Genomic DNA, 26138 nt, shown 5'->3' on the forward strand with positions numbered 1-26138 from the left:
AAACACCACAGCTTCAGTCCAAATATAAATATCAAACTCCAAGCAAAAAAGAAGAAGCAAGTTATGAAACTGGGATTTTTAATCCACAGTCCAAAATCCCGCTCACTGAGCTCCGATCTCATTTTACTCATTCTAAAACAACTTGTACAAACTCATGGAGTGCCCAAGAATTTTCCCATGGAGTGTATATATTAGATAAAGATGAGTGTGGAAACTAGCAGTAATATTGTGGAGAATAATTAGACTAGTACCCCAAATATATGTCAAAACCAAAACAATCTATAGATGCCTTTAGCAGTATCTATTTCTCTCCTACTCCTCGTAGATTAGACAACTTTGTAACTCATAACCTACCTAAACATGTGAGACATGTTAGTGGTTTTACTCTGTGGATGGAGGATGTTCCTCCACACCTTCATCATGTTCTTATCGCCAATTATGGTTGAGTTAAAAAAAAAAAAATGCAATTTTGAGATATTTCTTCTCAATATATATATGTCAAAATGGGAAAAGAATATTTTACCTTATGATAATAATAATAATAATTCAATAAGATAAGCACTTCTCATCTATATATTAATATATTACTAAAAGATGAAGCGTAGCGTTTAATGCAACTGCTTTCACGTTGCTGCCACATCAGCTGTCACGTCATTTTAAAGAGTATAATGTGTTAGGGCCTTAGGGGTATCTAAGTCCTAAACCCCTTGTATTGTCCTAGTGAAAGCCAAGTCTTTCATATTATCCTAGTCTAGGTTTATTTTTCTAGAAATCCTAATCTTATTTGTATTAGTACCGTAACTCAAGGGTTAGTCGATTATATATACTTTTCTCACTCTCTTTTCCTTTTTAATGAGAAGTTTTAATAACCAATCTGATCAATTACAAAATTTTCAAGAGTAAAACACACCCAATTAATAATAGTATAAGAACATAGAAGTATATCAATTAAAATCCTCCTTTTTGTTTTATAAGTCATGTAGGCATCACCCAAGAGACATAAATATCAAATCCTTCAAATATGACCTAACAAATCATCATATGATGGAACCTCACTTACACTTCTCATCAAGTCATCAAAAGAACACTATCTATGACCTAATAACCTTCATAAACAATCTACAGATGCCTTTAGCAGTATCTATTTCTCTCCTACTCATAGATTAGACAATTTTGTAACTCATAACCTAGCTAAACATGTGAGACATGTTAGTGGTTTTACTCTATGGATGGAGGATGTTCCTCCACACCTTCATCATGTTCTTATCACCAATTATGGCTGAGTTAAAAAAGAAAGAAAGTAGTTTTGAGATATTTCTTCTCAATATATATATATATATATATATATATGTCAAAATGGGAAAAGAGTATTTCACCTTATGATAATAATAATAATAATTCAATAAGATAAGCACTTCTCATCTATATATATAAAATCGAAATCTCTGAAACTCCCACAATTTTCCATGTCAGCACAAAAAACATTTAAAAAAAAAAAACTTTTCTAAGACTAAAAAAAAAAAAAAAAAAACCGGCATTATTAAAAAGAAAAGAAAAAAAAAACACTCATCAAACTCCTCTTCTTCTTCACGCAGTCCCATCTCCTTCTTCAAACACACAATTTCCTCCATGCCTCTCTCTACATACACGTTCCCTTGCTTCCAATCTTTTTCCCTTCTCTACCTTCATTCCAAGCTTTCTTTCTGTCATTCAAACCAATATCCTTTGTAAAGAAAGGCCAGCCTAAGCCCATCACCGTGAATCGATACTCTTCGTTCAAAATTTGTATCCCCTCCAGGTGAGTTTTTATTTCTTAATTATATTATTCTATTTGATAATATATGATTGCAATCCAATTTGGCTATCTTATTTGATTATTCTCTTTTTTATTTTGTTTTATATATAGATGATCTTCCTTTTATTCAAAACATACAAAGTCTTTCATATGTGATTCAAAATCCAATTTTGTTTGACAAATTCACCAGCTTTCTTGCTTTTTCTCTTTGTAATTCCCTCTTTCTCATGTTTTTGCTGGTATAATGGTCAAGAGAATGATATAAGAATTGGTATCCTTTGTGAAAATAGGCCAACCCTAAGTGTTTGACAAAATATCCCAAAGAAATTAGAATCAATGAAAATTAAAGGTTTGGTAAAAATCTTATGTTTGTTTTGTTAAAATCCTCCCCATCACCCTAAGTGTTTGATAGAATGTCTCAATGAAATTGAAATCTTTTTTTTTTCTTACCATGTGGTTGGTTAATTATCTTTTTATTTAACTAGCCCGTGCATTGTAACAATGAAATTCATTCTCATTTAAATGTGCTACAAAATATGTTCATATGGCATTGTTATCGTGTTGTTAGAATTAGAGATAAGTCAAACTTCATCTATTTGTTTTTTCCATACTCTATTCCTATTTTATGGAGGACTTTTGGATTAAACTTTCAGCTTTAGCTCATGATTTTTTGTAGCAATCATCAAATGTTTTTTCTCTACATGGCTGTTCAAATTGGGTGTTGTTTGGGTTTTTTTTATAGCCCAATTTAATAGGTGTGTCTCTTTTCTTATCTTTGGGTTGCTATTGACGGCTATAATAAAATTTTAGACTTGGATATGTGACTTTTTGTTAGAATAATACATCTATTGGTATTTGATACATACTTTCTAAAGTTTATGTTAGTTGAAACTAAGGATGACAATTTTTATCCAAACCCATAAACCCACCCAAAACCCACTTAATTTGAATAAGACTTGACCCAACCCAATTAAATATTTGAGTTAAATGGATAAGACCTAAATGGATAATTCAATTAAATAGGTTTTTTTTTTTTTTGAGAGCTTCAATTAAATAGGTTTTGATGGTTAAACAACTGGGGATCCAATTACCCATTTAAAATTTAAAGTTTAATACTTAAACAAAAAGTCAAAAACCCTAACAAACAATAAAACATCACAGCCGCCTCTTCCTCTATCTAATGTAAAAATTTTCTCCTCCATTTTCTAGGCATTTTCTCAGCTACCAAACTAGACAAAATCTAAACACCTTTCCCTCTTCCTCTTTCTAAAGTTTGTCTTTCTTAGATCCAACTAGTACGACTCTAGGGTTTCGATATAAAGAGAGAAAACATCACCATTTTTCATCACGTCTCTCTGATTCTATATTCGTCTCTGAATTTAACTCTTCCTTGTAAGAATTCTGGTTTCTCTGCTTTTCCAGTGGACTCTAGCTCTTGCTCCTACTTCGGTAGCGAAGTTTCATGCGATTCGAGCAGAGTCTCCGTTGGATCGGAGAACAAGCCAAGTTCAAACTTGTGGAAGAGAAATCTCGGTGAAATTTAAGGCTCTGGAGATTTTTTTTGTTGAGCAAGTTTCCGATGGAATTTTGAATTTCATGTGACGGAAATGTAAACGCAAATTCCAAGAACAGAGCAACTAAGCAAGTTAAGAACAGAGCATCAGAATTTTCATTTTCGTGAGAGAGTGAGAGAGATTTCAAGTTTGTTTTGGATTGAAAAATCTATGTGATTTGCAATTTTGCACAAGGTGGATAAAGACTTGAGAATGATACCTCAATTCTCATGATTTAATTGATATTTTTTTTTTACTTATCTTTTGTTTGGTTGCCAAGAAAAGTTGGGAGAAAAGAAAATCTGCTGGTTAGTTTCAGTGTTATGTTTTGAGGGAAAGGTGAATTAGTTTTGCCAAACCCAAAAAAAAAAAAAAAAAACCCCTCAAATGATTTGCATGATATTAGTATGGATGTGAAAATTTTTCATAAAATTTCTTGTTGAATTGTTAAATATGAATTTTATAATGAGTTAAATGAGTAGGTTACTAATTGAATGGGTTGGGTTGGTAATGAATAATTAATTTATATATAAATATGTCATAAATAGATAAATGAATAATTACACACTCAACTCATTTTATAACCCAACATATTTATGACCCAACTCGCCATTTGTCACCCCTAGTTGAAACTTGGATTCTTATTACTGTTAATTGTTTCCCTGACAGGGAGCACTTTGATTTTGGAATTCCTCGTGGGATGTGTAATATTTGTGTTTCATTTTGGTCCGTTTGTATACTGTTGAAATTGAAAACTGAAAAATCACTGTAGTAAAATAATTTTTAAATATATAAATAGTACTGTAAAACCTATTTTTAATGAAAAGTTATTGAAAAGTAAAGTTTGTAAATCTATAAACAGTACACGAGATCCAGTACTGAAAATTGGCCGAAATTCTGTTCATGCACTATGGATGAACAGTAAAATCTGTCTCCTCTCTAAAACGCGTGCAGCAGAAAAAAAAAAAAAACAGAAAAACGCAAACATAAACGCAAACGTATCAGGACCCAAACGCACACATATACTTATATTTGTTCCCTTTTTTTTTCTTAGGAAAAATAGTTCATTGGATCATAAGAGATCAAAGGAGAGGATCAATTATCCCAAATGAAATGGTGAAGCGATCTTAAAAGATTGCTTTGGAAACTGTGCACTTGCAATGCACTCACCGAATTGACCTTATCCTTTGACTGAGTCGAACATTCGCCTAAGGGGAAACATTTTAAAAATCATTTCTATTTCTCAGGATTTTTTTTTTTTGAGAAGATTTGATCTCTCAATTCTCAGTTTAATAACCATCACTTTGTTAAAACGCTGATAAATTTTCTTTTTCCCATTTCTGATTTTGAAGGGGTGGTGATCAAGAACGTTATATTAAAGGGGGACAATAATGACTTAAAATAGGAGGATATTTGATTTTCAAATTCATACGAATAACTTAAAGTGGGATCCATCCATCACCACCACATTTTGTTTTTAAATCATGAAAACCAGTTTTTAAAATGACCAATCAAATTCTACGTAAACGTGTTGCATGTTTTAGATTATGCCTAGTACATGCCCAATAAAACGTTGAATCTATGAGTTCTGCACAAGAAATAGTTGGATAAAAATATATCATTAGAGCACTCACAGCAGTGAAGCTAAATAGCTATATAGTTATCTTAGTTCCACCAAAACACAAAAATCCACACTATATAGTTATTTTACCATCATTGCTACAGTGCACATCTATAAATAAATGTGCACGGTAGCTGAAAGCTTAAAAAAAAAAAAAATATATATATATATATATATATATATATATTCTCCCTCTTATTAAAATATTATTTTTTTCTTTTCTTTCTTTTCTTTTTCTTTTCTTCTCAGAACTCTCGAAACTCTCAACTCTCTCTCTCTCAACTTTTAGACCTCTCACACCGTCGCCCCCCCTCCCCCCCGACCCATGTTGTCGACACACGCCACCACAGACCCAACTCTGATCCACCCCTACCGCTGACCCAGCTTGCCAACCCACCCCTACCGTTGACCCAGCTTGCCGACCCATCCCTATCGCTGACCTAGCTTGCCGACCCACCCCTACCGCTGACCCAGCTTGCCAACCCACCCCTTTTGCTGACCCAGCTCGCCAACCCAAGCCCCAAGTCCCAAGCAGAAAGAGAGATGTACGGGTAGAGCGATGAGATCGAAGTGTAATCGGAAACCAAAGCACGACGAGGATGTTGACAGCGTGGGCAACATCGACGTAGGGTTGATTCTCCATTGAACCCATAATAACATTAGCTCTAGCTTGTCACAAAACGTCAATGATAATTAGTAACATTGCTCGTCCCTACGGCGCCATGATTGACAACGGCTAGAATTTTGGGTTCATGGGTTCTGGATTGCTGGGTTTGTGGGTTTCCGATATGTTTTTTTTTTTTGCTAGTGTTTTTGGTTCTTCTTCGCATGGGTTTTTTGGTGTTTGATTTTTTTTGTGGGTTTGGTTGTGATTGTGGATTGTGGTTGAAATGGCTGTTTGTTGGCTGTGTTGGTGGTGGTTTGGTAGCTGTAGTTATGGTTGTCGTGGGCTGTGTTGGGCTATGGTTGTGGTTGTGTTGGTGGTGGTTTGATTTTTTTTTTTCTTGCCGTGGGTTGTGGTTGTCACATAGAGGTTGTTGCTAGTGGAGCGGTGGTAGAGGTGGATGTGGCTGGCTGAAAGGTTTTTGTGGGTGGTTGTTCTTGGTTGGCGGTGGTTGTGAATTGTGACGATGATCAGTTTGTGGTGTTTTTTTAGTGGGATGTATTATTTTATTATAGTACATATATTATTTTATTGTGATGTTTATTAGGGGTGTGCACTGTTTAGTCGGCTCGGTGTTTTGCCAAATTTATTATCGAATCGATAGAGATCGATTTTCTCATAATTAGAACTGATGCATACCGCTTAGGGTCGGTTTTCCGACATATAACGGTGCGGTTTTTTGTGGTCGGTTTAATCAATTTGGTCGGTTTGAAACTTTTTTTTTCTTCAGACAACACAAACACAAAAGTAAAAACTAAAAACATCACAAATAATTTTTCACAACAACTTGCCATACACAAAAACATATTCCAACTCATACTTATACAAATTATACTCAGTTACTCATTACTCAATTAGGCAATCAAGGCCAACAATGAAATAGCCAATACAATAAGAAAACCCCAAATTTAATTTAATAACTAAATAAAATAAATAAATAAACGAAAACATGAGTAAAAGGTATAGTTCACAGATGCCAAAAATCAAATTGCTGAAAAATGCCAAGAACAAAAAACGTTAGATAGATCATAGTTCACAGATGGACTTGGATAGTTGGACTCAAAGTGAGAGAGAGAATCTTTAAAACGGCAAGGTGAGAGATGGAGAGTGGAGACATGGAGTTACTAGTGGAGTGGCTGGTGGCAGCGAGGTGGTCAGCCAGTTACTGGTGAGGCAATGAGAGAGAGACATGTCAGACAATGACTCAAGGAGAGCCATCGTCCAGCAAAGCCCAGAGGCGAAAGAGAGACTAAGAGAGTTAAGGAGGAAGACTAAGAAAATAACGAATTTATACCTGGGAGTTAGGGTTAAGGTTGTGCACAAAACGTCATCGTTTTCATTTTTTATTTTATTTTATCGGTCAGTTCGATTTTTTGAATCAGTTTCAGACTTGTGTTTCAACTTCTATACCGCACCGGCGTCAAAACTAGGGTTCCCCTCCATTCATCGGCCTCAGCTCCATCGGTCGGCTCCAACGGCAGTGCGGTATTGTTGGCACTGGTCGGTTAGGTCAGCGTCGGTCAGTTTGTGCACACTCCAAATGTTTATATTATTTTATTGTGTTGAAAGTTAAAATAAATCCATTGCTGCAACATATAAATAGGTAAAATGTAAATAAGTAAAATAAATGAAATAATTTTTTGTAATGTTAAATAACTAAATTTTTAACTTCACCATTGTGGATGATCTTACAAGAATCAATTATTACAAATAAGGCTTTCTTCTCTTGAATTTTTTTTTTTGGTAAACGGCTTTCTTGATATTTGGGTTCACCTTTGTTGCTTTGCAAGGTTTAATTAGACTAACTGTGAAAGCAACCTTTCCCCTCTCAACCGTCAAATCAAAGTTCAAACCCATATCTTTTTCTCTATCTCATGTGATACGTGGATCTTCTTTGCTTGCGTTTGGGATTCTGCTTTTTCGTAAGGTAAGCAGTGCCAGAGAGGGTAAATTCAAAGGCTCTCTCACTCACCCTGCATCCTCAGCCACTTCAATGCTCTTTTGCATTCAACAAATTTGGATTGGGATCCGGTAAATGCAATTTTACTGTGCAATTCATCCAAGTCCCTCACTTTTTTTTTTTTTTTTGGCGTAAATGCACTTTTAGCTTCTATATTTTGGGGTCATTTTTATTTTGGTCCCTACATTTTCATTTTACCACTTTTAGTCCCTAAACCAATTAACGCGTGACATTTAAGTCTTTACCGTCCCTCAACTGATAGAAAAAGCTGACGTGGCAAACAGAGTGCACTGTTGACATAATAAATGTTGACATGACGAATAAAATAATAATAATAAAATTTATTTATTATTTAATAAATGCCAAGTCAGCATAAAATAATAATAAAAAAAGAAATTTTCATTTTTTTCCTAAATTCTTTTAAAATAAAATAAGATAATTAAATTAAAAAAATTTATTTCTCTCATTATTTTTTTTTTTCTGAAGAACATGTTCATGTTCCTTGGGTTCATTCCATAAATTTTCTTGAGAAACAAACACACAAAAAAAAACTAAAAAATTAAGCTCAAAAACGAAATCATAAATCTCAAAGCCCTCATTTTCAACCCCAGCAAAATCATCAAATCCCCAAGCCATAAGCCCAGAAAGTTCAAAACCAGAAAATCATCAAATCCCAGAAGCCACAACCCACACTTCTTCAATCACCAAACTTACATTGAAACCTAAAACCCGACCACCACACTTCTTAAATAGTAGACAATGCACCAGATGCGGCAATGAATGCTCGGTAGCTTCTAACAGCCACCTCTTGCATTTGCCTCCGGATCCGCTCCGCATCGACTTGAAGAAGCTCCGACTCCTACAAGTTTTTGTATCAAAATTTTCTCACACAACAAAACAAAAGCAGAGAGAGAGAGAGAGAGAAAACCAAAACCTTTTGGAGACGATCGAGATTGAAGGAGAGGAGCTCGGAGATGTAAGGTTGTTGAGCGGAGGAGGAGGAGGCGGAAGCGAAGGCGAGAGAGATGAGGCTCAATCTCCGTCATGGCCAATCCTTTGACTCAATCTCCATCATTTTGACCAACATCCATGTACGATGAGGAGCTCGTGGGATATTATTGCTGCACAAGGCGACGACGATCCGAGGTTAGGTCCATGCTGGTCAAGCTTGAGACGAGGAGATCCGAGTCAGGTGGGGTGGGATCAGGATCGGGATCGATTGGATCTGGTTTTCTTTGGGGTTGTTGGCCACAGATCAAGCTCTGTTGTGGATCTGGGTTTAGGATGGTAATGGACGGTTGGGGTATTGGTGGATTTGGGTTTGTAGCCAAGGATTTTGGGATTCGTTTGAATCTTTGAATTTGGGGCTTTTCTTTGAAATATTTGGAATTAGTTTGAAACTGGGTTTGGTGGATCTGCATCTGGGTTTTCTTTTAGGCGTGGATGACGATGGACGACTGGGACACGTTGCGGTGATGTTCATGTTTTTTTTTTCCTGTAGGTTTGATGTTCATGATCTTTGATGTTCATATTCTTTTATTCTGGGTTTGCTCTTTGATTTTGGGTTTGATATCGTTGCTGGGTTTATTTTTGGGTTTGATGTTCTTGTTTTTAATTCTTTTTATTTAATTAAAATTAATAAATTAATTTTTTAAAAGTAGATGCTGATGTGGCATTTTTTAATGCCAAAATAGATTTTTTAATTATTATTTTAATATGCCGTTAGCCACGTCTGCTTTTTCTGTTAGTTGGGTGAAGGTAAGGACTTAAATGTCACGTGTTAATTGGTTTAGAGACTAAAAGTAGTAAAATGAAAATGTAGGGACCAAACTATAAATCTCAACCATCCACACCAATTGCATCAGGGTATTGCACATGATCTCAATCCAACAAATTTGAACTCAAATTCTCTCATACCCAAACGAATAATTCTTATGAACTTTCGGGAGAGTACGAAGAATGATACTTTTTTCTCTCATATTTATAGTGTGATCTACTCATTAAATTTATAATAACATAGACCATAAATATGAGAGGATGAAACAAAATTTCTCCATATTTAAGAAGTGCCTGAACCACCGCACACCCTTAGTGCGATAGTCACTCCACAAGTATAAGTGCTTGTGGAGTGTAGGGGGAAAGGACCGAGGTTCAAGTCTCCAGGAGGAAGTTTCACACATATATACACTTAGATTAGGCTAAAGTATAACTCTATCTTAAAAAAAAAGAAAAAAAAAAAAGAAGTACCTGAGAATTTTCCAACCCACGTTATCTTTTGCTTTCTACCTTGCACGTTTGTGCGAATCTTAATTGGCAGAGAGAATCAATTCTCTTGAATGCTCTCTCTCACACCCTTTTTCACTTTTTTTTTACAATATTTTTATCCCAAAAAAAAAAAGATAAAATGTTCTAAAGGTAAACTAAAGATTTTGTAAAAATTAAAAGTTTTTTAAAATAAAATTTACAACTATCATTTTCCTTTAAATAAAGAGTCTTGTCAATAGATCTCTTCTAACAATTAATGGATATCCAATCTTTAGTTGTAAAGCACATGTGGCGAGATAAAATAAGTTAAACTAGTTTTTTTTTCCTTACACAATTAATTTATAGAGATGAGATGTCAATCAATCTTTGATACTCTTATTTAAGTGAACTAAGCTATAAATGAAATGATAAATGCTAAGTGCAAGTATGAGACATGAGAATTGGTTAACAATGTCCTCGGGTTGCTTATATTATGTTCTTCGGAATTGGTCCGAGATACAGATTACACTTGTTCTAAGAGTACAATGATGATTCTCTATTTTTCTATTTTCTCAGATCTTTTTTTCTCCCCTCTTCACAGTGGCCTCTCTACCTTATATAGTCTTCTAGGTTGTATCTTGGCCTTCCACTTGTAGGGTTAGGGTTCATTTCCGTTGATGCTTATTCCATCAGGGCTTCACTAGAAGGTTTCTACACCAGGCTATTAGCTGTGATGACACTATTTAGGAGTCATTTCCTCATTAATGCAACCAGTTAAGTGGATTCAGAGCATTGAATGTAGAGGTGATGGGTGTTTTATCTACATTCTTCTCTTTCTTGCTTGATGAAAAATCTTCCTCGTTTTCCTCAGTTTGTGCTCGATGGTCTTCAGAACTAGTCCTCGGCCCTTCTAAGGACACTTCAATATCCTTGGGGTCCTCGGGTATTGTAGTCTCCTTGTGCTTGTGATGAGTTGTTTATATTTTCCCGAGGATTTGCTGTTAGTACTTTCTGAGGTCTATTCTTCTGACATTGACCTTCTTTTACTTGTTCCTGTTCTTGGATTCTTGTCCTCCCATAGCACATTTTTCAAAGGATAAAATATACTTGATAATTATTTACTGGCTTATAAGCACAAATTTAATATCTATATATATATATATATAAATAAATAATATAATTGGAATCATGTAATACCTATTGTAACTCTAAATAATATTACACCACCTAATAACTTTTATTATTTTAATATTTCAAAAATCACACTGTCGGATTATATGTTCTTTATATTTTTAACATGCACATCAAATTTTATACTAATCAGATGTCATTTGCTATTCGATCTAAAAGCCTATATTTTATGCCCAATTTTAAATTAAAAAACTTATGATTTAAACACATGATCAATGACATAGTTATCAATTTTAGATCATCATGAAATTTTGCAAGCATATAGAGTATAAGAAGAGAATCTATTCCATTGGTGGATTTATTAAAATTTGCATTGAATAAAGAAATACTGAGTGATATAACATTATTACATCATATTTAACTTGAATTCATTCTCTCTCTCTCTCTCTCTCTATATATATATATATATATATATATAAGGGTGATGCTACACTCTATTATAGTATTACTCACGTGCGTGTTTGGAGGCTTTTCTATTTTTTTGGGTAAAAGTTAATAATTTACATCTATTATAATTTATAAATATATATATATTTTTTTTTCAAACAAATAAAAATAATAAACTTTAAAGATAAGCCGTAATTTATTTTTTGAACGTGAAGGAAAAAAATCATAAATTTTAGGAATTCTATTTTTGAATTCAAAATGAAATTTGTTATTTGACATTTATGACCCTATTTCTAAATAAAGTTACTCTTCATTAATGAAAGTATTTTTGAATAAAATAAAAATCTAATTGAAAGAGTGGAATCCTCTTTTATATATATATATGCTATATTCTATTATAGTATTATTAGACTCTGAGCACATGCTCACACGTGTGCTTAGAAGTTTTTCTATTTTTTTTTTTTGTAAAAGTTAATGTGGGGGTCGGTTAATCAATAAATTATTAAAATTGTGTTAATTGGGCCTGTGGCCCATCCGAGTACGTAAAACTGTCCGAGGAGGCCCATATCAGGTTATAAGGGTAACTAAATGAAAAGAAGAGTAGATATCACGTGAGGTGAGTTCAGTATTCGTTCGAGGTCAAAATCCTTCTCGGCAATATGTGTCCGATAACGACCTGAGCGCTATACTTTTACAAACACACTTCAGAGCTGCATTACCACTAAAGGTGGGACATGGGACCAAGGGTAAGGAAGAAAAGGTGAACAAATATCTTTAACAACAGCTACCTCCGCATTAATTGCCTCTCAACCAACTCTCTGGCCGCATTAATGTGGAGGTGATGCCTGAATAGTAATGAAGCAGCCTTACAACTGCTGGTTGGAGATTCCAGAAGGTGTTGGATGGGACATGAAGGGATTCCCCGAACCCAACCTATACGTGTGTGGTGAAGATGATACCAAGAGGGCAATATATAACATGTAAGAATGCATTGAGAAAAGGAATCGAAACTTCTAAACAAAGAGTACTTAGAAGAAAATCTTATGAAATAAAGAACTGAACTTGTTTCAAGGAGAAATTGATCGTTATATTAGTGTTAATCCATCTATAAACGTGAAGTTTAATCGTTTTTCTTTTGGAGTTAACCTAGTTCTTTGACATCCACGCTCTACAAATTTATTGTTTGGGCATTTAACGTTCGAACCCAATACGAATTGGGGATCGTTACAAATTGAGTCCTTACAGTTAATAATTTGCATCTATTATAATTTAGAAATATATATTTTTAAAATTTTCAAACAAATAAAAATGATAAACTTTAAAGATAAGCAGTAATTTATTTTTTGAACGTGAAGGAAAAAGATCATAAATTTTAGGAATTCTCTTTTTTGAATTCAAAATAAAATTTATTATTTGATATTTATGACTCTATTTCTAAATGAAGTTACTCTTCGTTAATGAGGGCATTTTTTAATCAAATAAAAGTTCAGTTGAAAGAGAGAAATCCTCTTATATATAACTAGTCTCTGAGCACACGCATTAGCGCGTACTTAGAGGCTCTTTATTTTTTTGGGTAAAAATTAATAATTTGCATATATTATAATTTATAAATAATATTTTTATTTTTCAAACAAATAAAAGGAGAAATTTTAGAGATAAGTAGTAACTGTAATTTTTTTTTTTTTAACGTGAATGAAAAAAATCCAAAATTTTAGGAATTCTCTTTTTGAATTCAAAATGAAATTTGTTATCTGACATTTATGACCCTATTTCTAAGTAAAGTTACTCTTCATTAATGAAGATATTTTTGAACCATATAAAAGTATAGTTGAAAGAGGAGAATCCTCTTATATATAGGGTCCGTTTGGATACAACTTATTTTGCTGAAAACTGAAAACACTGTAGCAAAATAATTTTTAAATGTGTGAATAGTTTCGTGGGATTTGTGAACAGTGCATGAACAGTGCACTTTGTCTCCTACACAGTGAATCCATGTGCATTCACTACTCATATGCGTTGGAAAATAAAATGCAAAAAACACAAACGTGAATCCAAACACTCATATGGTATAGATATAGATTATGTAACAACTTCAAGTTTTGAAAATTGGTAGAAGAAAATTATAAAATTTTATTTTTTTATAACTCGATATATTTAAAAAAATTTTATATGAAATTTTGATTAATTTAAATATCTTAATAATCTTGAACAAAAATTCTGAATCTACCTCTTATGGCAGGTGAAAGCCAAAATTAATAAGAATCTTGTTAATGTGTGCCCTCAAGACACATATTAACCATTTATATTGAGAAAGTTTTTATGGAAAATTAAAAAAAACTGTTAAAATATTTAATTACTTTTTCATAAAAAGTTACTTAAAATGGTTTATTAATGTATGCCTTAAGAGCATAATTTAGTAAATCCCAATTAATAATAATTCATTTTGTGGTCATGAAATTTATAATTTATTTATTTATTTCCTCTTGTATAGGTCGAATGACTCAAATCGAAGTTTCAAACCTAATATATCTTTTATTTCTGGAAGAAAAAAAAAAAAAAAAAAGCTAGTTTTTTTTTTCGTCAAGTTAAATTAATAAGCAAGGGTGGAGTTTGTGTCTAGGAACACTATATTACGATGTGAATACTTGTTTAAAATTGAATATATGCCCATATCTTAACGGGCCAGTGCGCCGGACCCGCTTGTCTAATGTGTTCTCCCTCACTTTTGTTTACGCTAACTGTTGCACTGTAACGCGTACTATAAAGTTCATTCACTTCACAGCCTCTTTAATTTTTTCACCTACCCACTGATGAGACCTCTCACTCTGGAGTCTCTCTTTATATACTCCTCGACACTTTCTCATCTTACACACCCCCAATAACCTCAAAGAGAAGAAGAGCCTTCATATGAGTGAGGCTCGATTGTGCAATATGAAGGAAGGTAAAGCCTTTTCAACGCTCGTAAAGGTACTCATCTGTGGGCCGTTTCTATATGTTTTTGTTGTTTTCATCAACATGATGCACTAGAATTTGTACCACTCAAAAGCTTGAATTTTTGTTGGATCTATATTTAGTGTTTGTTTAGATAGAATCTCTTATTGGGTTTGTTTTTGGGATTAAGCATGTGTATTATTGTTTAACCCAAATTTTTATTAATTTTAAATGCTTTCCTTTTAGATTCTGCATAAGAAAGTTCCTTGCTCTTTCTTCGAAAGATTACGAAATTTTTAAACTTGTTTTTTGTCAACAACACTCATGTTAAATTTGTATTAATATTTTTTTTTTTGAGAATCATTTGTATTAATATTTTAGTTATAAAGGTTTTGATTATTAGGGTTTCATATTGCACTTAATATTTAGCTAATTAGTGCTTGCTTAAACTTTTATTTTTTGAAGGATTGGGCAATAAAGAGCAAAGACCGGTGGTTCAAGTGTGGAAGGGGGTGGAATAAAGAATGTTTACTCCTAAGCCAACGTGTTATATTGGAGTTTGGAAGAGAACACGTTTATTTTGGAATGGAAGGATTTGGAAAGAAGGTAATTAAGATGCTGTTTGGTCATCCAGTTTAAACACACATGTTCAGTGTTTAAACCTGGTCAGGTATGTCTTATCTCTTCCTTTTACAATTATCCCAAAGTATATATACGGTCAAATCCGAAAGTCTACTTGGTCAGTTTTTTTTTTTCTTAAATCAAATACAAATATCAAACACATATTTTTGTTTTTTTAACACTAAAATATGTTATTTAAATTATGATACCAATTTTTTTTTTTTTAAACACTAAAAGCACGTATTTTAATAGTACTTTTTAAATCACAATTTTCACATCATTTTAAACAACAATTTTTGAAATCAATGACCAAACGGGCTTTAATTTTTCCCATTTAAAATGATCTTCACTTCCTTGACTCTAGTCTCTATTATTATTATTTTTTTTTCGTCTTTATTATTATTTTTTTTTGGCTCTATGATTTTATCTTCAATTTTTATTTTGGTTTATTTTGGTACGAAGGATGTGGGTAATAAGATTGCCTTTGACATTAGCTGTTAAATTAACAAATTTATTATTATGGTATAAATATATGCTTTGTAAATATTAGAAGCTAATACACTGTAAAATAATGTACGGTTGTAGTTAATTTTGTTTGTATGCCTATGATTATGATTATTGTTGATGTTGTTGTTATTCAAATTTTAGATTTATGAATTTTTTATTGTTAGGACTACGAGCATTTTTGGTGGTGTTGTTATTTTGTGTTTATTTATTATTATCTGATTGTGTGTGTGTGTTTTTTATTTATTTTTTATCACTCTATAATTCTCACTCTTTCAATTGGTATCACAATTATGGTAAGCATCTTAACTCTCTTATTAAATTTATGTATGTGTTTTGTTAATTTTGAACTTATTTAGTATATGATACAAAAATTGTATTATTGTGATCTTTTTATAATCAATTTTACTTTGTTATTATCAATTATTACATCTATTACTTGGAAAAAAATAATTTGTACAATATGTTTGTTGGTTTATAATAAAGATATGTATGTGAATTATTATTATTATTATTTAGTACAATAAATCGTACATTTATGTTTTTTTTTTTTCTTTAAAGTTTAGTTGGTATAAAAATTTATTAAGTTTCTTGAATCTTCACTTTTTAAGGTGGTTATAGGTGGAGAAATGAAAATTAATTATATGCTTTATAAATATTATATATAGTTATATTATAGTTAATACTAATTATTGTGTGTATGATTATTTTTGCTAAAACTATTATTGTTATTATTAAAAATTTTGCTTCATAAATCCTTTATTTGAGTTTCTTTCAATTTTATTATAAACTACAAGCATTGTAAGTTATATTTAATATTACGCATAAAAAACTGTAGTAGTCACTATATATTAATTTTATTATTTTTTATTTTGTTTTTATTTAGGATTATATTTTTTACAAGATGTTTATGATTATCTAGTTGTGTTTTTTTTTTGTTCTCTATTTCTTTTCTTTCAAGTATCACTCTATAATTCCTACATTCTTTTATTTCGTATCGCAATTGTATTAAGCTTCTCGGACCTCTAATTTAATTGGAAATTATTTTCTTACTATGTAATTTTTTATATAAATGGTTTGTAAAAATTATACCTTCAGATGGATGTTGCATGGTTTAACTCATTGTAGCATTTAATTTCTATTTCCATACAATATTGTATACTGTAGCGTTTATCCTTGATACTGCCAAACCCTAAAATCAATGGCAATCATTAATTGTGTATAGGTGAGATACCAAGAGAACATTTACTCACAGACCAACGCATGTTCTGTGTGCGTACTGTTCTAATCACGACACACATAATAATGAACAGGTAATATATTACGATGCATGAATGGTTAATTTACTAGGTATATTATTATCTTGATTGATTATAATATAATTATTGTAATTGGAATTGTAGGTTTTTTTTGGACACCATACGATAATTATTTGCATCCATGGTTTCTTGCAGAAAAATATATATGGACTACAACAGCGCCATTGCTATGATTCCAAATTATGGAGTATTACCATCCAGAAAGTCATTCGACAGTTTGGATTGTTGCAAAGATGTCTAAAGTGACTTGAAAATTTCAATAAATCTGTGCATTGTGTAAAGTTGATTGGAAAGTTCGGTGTTAATTGGCTTAGGAAGCATACACAATACCATCAGCTTTGGAACGAGCGAGCTGAACATGTAGTTGGGGATGACAATTTCCATTTAGGTGTGGATTAACATGGTACCATCAACATGGTTACCTATTCACAACACCAGAGGCGTCTGTCCATATGTACCAGGTTATTATTTTAGCTTTTTTAATAATACTGCTCTAATATTGATAATAAATTATTTACACAAACAAAATACTGCACTAATAGTGATAACAAATTATTATTTTAGCTTTTTCAATAATATTGTGCTAATAATTTTTTTTTTCTTTTTTTATGGCAGCAAATTAAGATCAATAATATATTAAATTTGTCTGTTGCGAACCAACAGAGGAATGATCTCATTGCACAATAAGTCCTTCTAGCAATAGTAGAGGGCCTTAGTCGAGTGAAATTATCGATGGAAGCAAATATTTCTTTCGTCCCTACTGAGAGTGTGACACTTTGGGTCTAACAATCTATATTGCCTGTAAATCTGTGAATAGTAATCCCTTTATGCTGTTTGCAAATGTATTCTTGCATTTTAATGGGGGTCACAATGTGATGCAAAATTCTAGTGTCTAGAGGTTCAGAAAACGTTGGTTCAAATAGAGGGCATCCTTTTCTACCCTTTTTTTTAGTATGTTTTGTTAAAGCTTCTTGGTGATATTTCATCTCTATTGGTGAGGAACAAGGTCTGTGCATGTCTAGATGTTTCTACCTTAGTTTCAAAGTATCACTTTGAATCGCATTATGATGATACCAAAATTCAAGAACAAATGCTTCAGGCCCTTCACTACATGAAAAACTAACTTGCTCTTTTCCAAGAAAAATTGAGGAAGATCTTGACAAGGAAAATTATTAGATATTTTAGGAGTATGGTAATGTGATGCTCTTTCCTTTTATATTTATGGGAGTATGATAGTTTTTAGACCCCTTAAAACACAATTGATTTAACCTAGGTAATTAGCCAAGTTGTTACTTAGTCCAATTTAACAAATCTAAGTTATCACAATTACAAAGATCATATCATGCAAAGCAGCGGAAAGATAAATAACACAAGATATGATTACCTAGGAAACCAAACCGGTAAAAACATGGGGATGATTTGACCTAACTATCCTTAAGGTAAACTTGAATCCACTATCTTCAAAGAATCGAAGTTCTTACAATAAGACTTACAAGATTCCACGCTCGACTTCTTATTACTACCAACTAGTAGAACTTATTGACACGACCACGTGCAAGCTCCGAATTCCCGGACTCCTTCTTTCTTGGATTCACCACCAGATACAAGCACACCCGCTTGTGTTTTCTTTACGCTTCAATAGCAGCAACCGAGTTGATCATTAAGGTGTAGAAAATATATTCTCCTTGAAAACCCTAAGTTTGTATAAAAGAAAACTCATCTAGATCTCACAAGAGATTTACACAAACCACAATATGAGCAACACTAAAATGTGGCTAGGGTTTACCTTTTATACTTAGGACAAATAAGAAAACCCTAAAACGTTTTAAACAACTAGAGCTGAGTTGGAAATCTACAGAAAAAAACATTCTGCCCGAGATTCGATGGATCGAGCCTAAGCTTCGATCGATCGAACCAGGCCAAAATGCATAATTCTTTCTGCATTAGCTCGATTCCAACTTTACATAAAATACACAACTTTGAGCAAGAATAACACACTTCTAAACACATTGTTTTGATTATTGTTTGCCAACAATACACATTAGAGTTCTAAATACATAAATACCTAAGTCTTTAGAATCTAACAAACTCCCCATTTGGCAATCCGTGACAAAACACAACTTGATTTCAAACAACACACAATAAAGACATATATCAATGAATAACTCATAAATATAAATCAATAAACAGTTTGAAACAAGAAACATATAAGGTAGCAAAAAATAACATTCCTCCTAATATGAATATCCCATAAAAAACATGGCAAGAACTAAAAAGCTAAAATACAATGTGAAGCACCTAGATACAATCTAAACTCCACAAGCTTCAACTAACAAAATACTCTCCCCCTGAAAACAAAAACTCTACAATGTACTCCCCCTTTTTGTGACGGAATGCCAAAGGGCAAACAAAATCCATCATCAAAAGGGAGGTGGTGTGGAAGAGCATCTAAACTATGCCAACTCCGCACGCAAGGCACGGATCTCATCGAGCACGTCCACCAAAATCTGTCCATGAGCCGCCTGAACGGTCAAGACATGATCCAACGTACGTCGAATGTTTGAATCATCCGAAGTAGTCGGTGGAGGAACATCAGCATCAGCAGCAGCAACACCCGACGTCTCAGCAGCATCAGCACCTGTAGAAGAGGGAGGAGGGGGAACAGCACTAGATGACGCACCTCTAGGACACGAAGGAGCAACTCTTAAGTGAGCAGCCCTTTGTCTAAGAAATGTGGCACCTATGGGAGCAACAACATGAACAGGCTCATTAGAAGGGAAACCATCTAGACCCAAAAATAGCAAAATCCTATGAATGAAAATAGGATGAATAAGCGCATGCCCTACGGCAGAACTCTTATGAACCTCGTTCAAAGAATGAAAGAACAGATGAGGAAAACTGATAGACGCACTAGAAACGAATACATACAAAAACACACATCGCTCTAGAGGGATGGTGTGGAAATGAGAAATAGGTCATAACGAATGACATGCTATCCTAAAGAAAAGATAGACAGTCTCGGTAAGCTCAGCAGACGTGATCCGAGAATCAGAACCCCACTGGATAGATGACCTAGTGATGTATGACATGACAATATCTAAGAAAGGAGACTCATCATAGGGATACTCAGGCTCCCGAACAACCGGAACCCCAAAAGCCTTAGCCACTACCCAAAGGGTAATGGTGAACTTAACACCTCGTATCCAACTCCAAACAAGGGTGTTGGAATCATAGACGTGGCAAGAGAGGTTCGAGAAGAACTCTCTAATTAGGGCGGTTGGGGGTGGATGATCTATCTCTAAAAGAGGCAACCAACCTCTAGACTCAAAGTTAACTCTAATGGTCGGATTAATCTCATCTAAAATCACAGCACGCTCCGCCCAAATCTTACGCTTACTGTTCAAAGTCTCAAAGGCCTATCTGCTTCTATCATTCCTAAACACCTCACTCCTAGAGGGAGACTCTGAGGAAGTGGAAGGGGTCCTATGGGCTCTAGTTTTCCTAGGCATTGTGCTAGGATAATGACCAAAACACAAAGCAAAAGGAACAAAAAAAAAAAAAAAAAAAACTATAAGATGCATGAACAATTTAAATGGCATGATGCATATCCTAATGCAATGCAATTAAGTTCAAATTCACAAAATTGGCTTGAGTATAGAGTTTTTAACACAAAAACCCCAAAATTTTGAAAAACCACTTGATCAATTTGAAAGAATTTGACTAATTGATCATCATACAAGATAGATTTCAGAAAATAATGACCAATTACATTAAATCAACAAGCTAATTTTATCAATTTAACCAAATTTGAACAAAATCCCCAATTCGGGTTAATTACAAGCCCTAGAATTTTCAATTTTTCACAAAGCCCCAAATTGAACAAATTAACCAACATATATCATGAATATAACAATATAGGAGCAAAACCCAACGATCAATTTCAGAAAAAGAGGATTGATTCAACAAAAATCCCAAAAGTGAAAAGTTCTGAAAGTCCCCTTAAAATGCATGAGTTTATGCATGAAAACATGAAAATAAATGCAAAGGAAGGGTATAAGGGTCTTACCGGCCTTGGGAGACAAAAATCTTGCAAAAAATTTGGTCAAAAATGACAAAAAATCCTCAATGGAGCCTTGCCAAGTCGAAGAGAGAGAGAGGAAAGTTTGAAAAGGTTTGAAAAAGTAAGTTTGAAACAGTCCAATCTGAGTTTTAAAAAAAACTTGATTCACGAGTTTCGATTGATCGAAAAACAGTTTCGATCGATTGAAAAAGACAGAGACTTAACAAAACAATTTTAAAAAATTTCGATTGATCGAAACAGATAGAGGCTCTCTAAAACATATTTTAAAAAATTTCGAATGATCGAAAAATAGAATGGATCAATCGAAATGGGCAGAGACTCACTAAATTTGAGGAAAAATACAGTTTTTGAAAAAAAATCAGAAACAACTCAAAGCATTGGAATTGAAGAACAAAATGCATGGGTATGTGATGATGTGATTTTCAAAAACAAGAATTTAAGCGCAAAATTCCCAAAATTAAAATTTCTTGCATTCTCCATAAATTTTCAAGCATCAATTTAATTTTGCACAAAATTCAAGGTATTTGCAAAACTTGGTTGGTCAGACCATAAACACACACAATAACATGTACAATGTTTAGCAAAGAGTGACTTGTGTAGTGTGTGCAACTAGCAAAAACTTGAGATACATGTAAGGTGATATGTGAATAGTAATCAATCACAAAGTCTACAAAATTCATCACAAAGAATTTAAAAGAGACTAACACCTAAAGAGTTACATCATATAACTCTCACATCTCCTAGATCATAACCTTGCAATCATGTAAGTTTCTTGAATTTATGCCTCATAATATACACACCAATTTTAAGTCATGTGATTTTGGCATTAAGCCTAATAGTACACACCAATTTTAAGTATTAAGCAATTTAAATCGAGGCTTCACCTAATGTTCTTTTTGTGCATGTGCTACACTTTTTCGAGCACGGAATCTTATGATATGCACTAAGGTGTTCATGATTGGCTAGTGAACAGTGGTGAGATGGTTATTTATGCATTTCTCTAAAAGTTCAAGTCCGACAGTCAAATACATATGACTTTAAGATCAAGACAGAGTAATAAAAAACCATTAACATCTTTCACACACAACATGCACTACAAAGTTTCAACTAGTAAAGTGCAATAAGTAAGCTCATCAAAGCTAAATAAGGTACAAAAGACAAGTTATGTGAAAATAAATTGACCAACCTTATTCTCAAAAACCAAGAAGAATAGTACAAAAACACAATTTGCTTCCTTTTTCTTCCCTTTTTCCTTTATTTTTTATTTTTTTATTAAAAAAAAACTAGAATGAAATGCATAAATGTTATGCAATGCAAAACCTAGAAAACAAGACAAAAAAAAAAAAAAAAAAAAAAAAAAAAAACAAAACAAAACAAAACCAAAGAACCATGGTCACAAAGGGTAGAGCAATGAAATAGAAGGACCATGTTAGAAAGACTCAGTTAGTTCGAGTCTTTTGCATCAAAAACCTTTTAGATGCACCATGAGCATTGGAGTTCTTGTTCACATGGGAATGATTACCAACTTCAGGATTGGAATAAAGGTTTAAAACCTTTACCAATTCACCAATTCACCAATAAGTACCATAGGATCTTGTGCTTGAGGCACAAGTACTTTTGATTTGTTTGCTCTCTTTGCAGCTTACAGCTTGTAACAGTTTGGACGTATGTGTCCAGACTTTCCACAAAAGTGACAAACCCAAGCAAGCTTATCATATGTCTTGTCCTTAGATAGGGTAGGTTTCTTAGACTTAGATTCTTTCAGATCAACCCTAATCTTCCTAGATGATGAAACTTCTATAGGTTTTACAATCTCACTCACAGGGGGTTTGACAGTTTCACTCACAATCTCAATCACAGAAGGTTCAGAAGAAGATGAAGGGACAAAATTTGTGTAATGGAGAGCAGACACAGAAATGCTTTCAACATAACCTAGACCAGATTTGTCAGAAGGAGACTTTTGAACACTCAACATTTGATAAAGTTTAGAACTAGCAGATCTAGCAATAGACAAATCAAGTTCCAAAGATTTAACTTTATCAAGTAAAAGCATATTCTTAGTTTTCACATTGTTCAAAAGTTCATTAGAATCAAACAGTTTTACAAGCAAATTCTTCTTATCAAGCTCAAGAGATTCAATTTTCTTCAGGCCAAGTTCAACATTCATAACATCCTTTGCAGCAACTTTGCAAAGTTTATTGATCAGAAGGGTTCTCTTCAACAGATATGCTCTCATTGACTACAGCAGTAGCAGTGAAAGCAATGAAGTTTCCATTCTTATCACAATCAGACTCATTATCAGAAACTTCACCATCATTAAGGGTTACAACCATAGCCTTACCCTTAGACTTCAAATAGGTAGGACATTCAGATTTCATGTGACCATACCATTGACATCCAAAACACTGAACACCCAAAGAATTATTAGAAGATTGACCTACTTTTTCTCTAGGTTTATTATTATTGTTAACCTTAGTGGGATCATGCTTCCTAAAGTTTCTAGGTTCAGCCGTGTTCGTGCCTCTTGCCTTTTTGTTACTATTCCTGAGAAAGTTTCTAAAGTTCTTGGCAAAGTAAGCAATCTCTGTAACAGAGAGCTCATCATCAAATCCACCACCTTCAACATCATCAACTGACTTAAGAGCCATTGATTTGGATTTGGTAGTTTTGGGTAGATCCAACTCATAGGATTGAAGAGATCCTACAAGTTCATCAACAGGGATGGAGTCCACATCCTTACTTTCAATAATGGCAGTCACCTTGGGTCTAAAGTCTTCAGTCAAAGATCTAAGAATCTTCCTAATAATTTTAGGTTGATCATAGATTTCACCCAAGTTAAAAGCAGAATTAACAATATCATTCAATTTAGCATACAATTCATCAAAAGATTCATCATTAGACATCCTAATGCTTTCAAATTTAGAAGTCAATTACTTCAATTTATTGATTTTGACAGCCTTTGTGCCTTCATGCACAATCTGGAAAATATTCCAAGCAGTATGAGCAACCTCAACATTAGAGATTCTCTTAAATTCCTCCATAGAAACAGCGTTAAAGATAGTATTCATAGCCTTGCTATTGAACGTAGCTACTTCTTTTTGAGAAGTTTCCCACTCACTAACAGGAGTAATGGGCTTCTCCCATCCGTATTCAACGGAGTTCCAGACTCTCTCATCAATCGATTTCAGGAATGCTTTCATCTTTACTTTCCAATAAGCATAATTATTCCCATCAAAGTGTGGAAGAATAACTAGAGAATGTCTGTGTTTCATGACAACAGGGGTCAAGGATTAGTTCAGTGATCAAAAGATCAACAACAAGAGAGCAAACCGCTCTGATACCACTTGATAGTTTTTAGACCCCTTAAAACACAATTTATTTAACTTAGGTAATTAGCCAAGTTATTACTTAGTCCAATTTAATAAATCTAGGTTATCACAATTACAAAGATCATATCATGCAAAACAGCGGAAAGATAAATAATATAAGATATGATCACCCAAGAAACCAAACCGGTAAAAACCTGGGAAGGATTTGACCTAGCTATCCTCAAGGTAAACTTGAATCCACTATCTTGAAAGAATCAAAGTTCATACAATAAGACTTACAAGCCCTTACGCTCGACTTCTTATTGCTACCAACCAGTAGAACTTACTGACACGACCACGTGCAAGCTCCGAATCCACGGACTCCTTCTTTCTTGGATTCACTACTAGATAGAAGCACACTCGCTTGTGTTTTCTTTACGCTTCAATGGCAGCAATTGAGTTGATCATCAAGGTGTAGAAAATATCTTCTCCTTAAAAACCCTAAGTTTGTGTAAAGGAAAGTTCCTTTAGATCTCACAAAAGATTTACACAAACCACAATATGAGTAACACTAAAACATGGCTAGGGTTTGCTTTTTATACTTAGGACAAATTAAAAAACCCTAAAACGTTTTAAACAACTAGGGCTGAGTTGGAAATCTGCAGAAAAAAACATTCTGCCCGAGATTCGATTGATCGAGTCAAAGCTTCGATCGATCGAGCCAGGCCGAAATGCAAAATTCTTTCTGCATTAGCTCGATTCCAACTTTACATAAAATACACAACTTTGAGCAAGATTAACACACTTCTAAACACATTGTTTTGATTATGGTTTGCCAACAATACACATTAGAGTTCTAAATACATAAATACCTAAGTCTTTAGAACCTAACAGAGTACCTATTAATTATTCCCTCAACAGCACCAAGGGTCTCCGCAAACAATCTTGATAGAGCACATATGCCAATGGTCTCGGCTAACAACGTTGGAGTCTTGACAGAACACACATGCCAGTAGCCCGATGGTGAGTTTTTTTTTTTTTTTAAGAAAATTAAAATATTCATAATACAAAGTGAATAGAGTATTTAATGGAATTGTATTTGTGTGTTAATGTGTTTTGTTGTGTTTGAAATATATATATATATATATATATATGACACTCTTTCATTGAAAGATCTAGGACCTGTTTGGTAATGTTGTTTGAACAACAGTTTTTATTGTTGAAATAATACAACACGTATTTTCACTATGTTTTTTCACTTACATATATTTTCAAACACTTAAACAACATTACTAAAAATCTTTTATTAAACAGGCTTTAAAGTTCTAAACAATAGGTTCTGCATGGAATCCTCATGAATTTTTCCCGGAGGAGAAAAAAAAAGGGATTTAGGACCAAGCCCAGCCCAAATGGGTTGCACATTTTTGGGCACAACACAAGCCACTTTGAATGTTTTGGGTTTCACCAATTTGTATCTAGTCATTACAAATTTCTTAGTAAGGACTGTCACAGGCAAGTGTGGATGTGTGGGCTAAAGTTGCCGAAACCCTACTAAAAAAAATTAAATGACAAATTATTTCCTTAAAGTTTGAATTAATATTGATTTTGTCCTCTAAAATTTTAGAATCATGATCCACATCCCTAATCTATATATTACTAAAAGCTGAAGCGTAGCGTTTAATGCTGTTACTCTCACGTTACGCCACATCAGCTGCCACGTCATTTTCTTTAAAAAAAAAAATTCCTTCAATTTTTAAATGGTTTTTACAATTTTCAGCCCTATAAATCTCAGCCCTATAAATGCAGCCCACTACTTATTTAGTTACTCCCACTATCATCCTATAATAAATTTGTATAATTAATGAAGCCCACCTCTTATTTATTTAGTTTCACTATCAAGCCCAACCCAAAGACTTTTCAGTTCAGCTTAAAGGATAAAGAAATTAAAAATATCAAATG

At 33.4% G+C, this 26138-nt stretch overlaps 1 long non-coding RNA gene across 2 annotated transcripts; it reads left to right on the forward strand.

Moving 5' to 3' along the window:
• The first annotated feature begins 14297 nt into the window (after nt 1-14297).
• Nucleotides 14298-17419, forward strand: LOC115982223. 2 transcript variants are annotated; one of them, XR_004089583.1, is made up of 5 exons: nt 14298-14382; nt 14812-15016; nt 16697-16784; nt 16875-17251; nt 17406-17419. It is a non-coding gene; the product is annotated as an uncharacterized LOC115982223 (long non-coding RNA). The 2 variants fall into 2 exon arrangements; XR_004089575.1 differs by having other exon boundaries at nt 16926-17251.
• The last annotated feature ends 8719 nt before the right edge of the window (nt 17420-26138 follow it).

This window comes from Quercus lobata, chromosome 1 (assembly GCF_001633185.2).
Source record: "Quercus lobata isolate SW786 chromosome 1, ValleyOak3.0 Primary Assembly, whole genome shotgun sequence".
In the NCBI taxonomy this organism is placed as follows: Eukaryota; Viridiplantae; Streptophyta; class Magnoliopsida; order Fagales; family Fagaceae; genus Quercus; species Quercus lobata.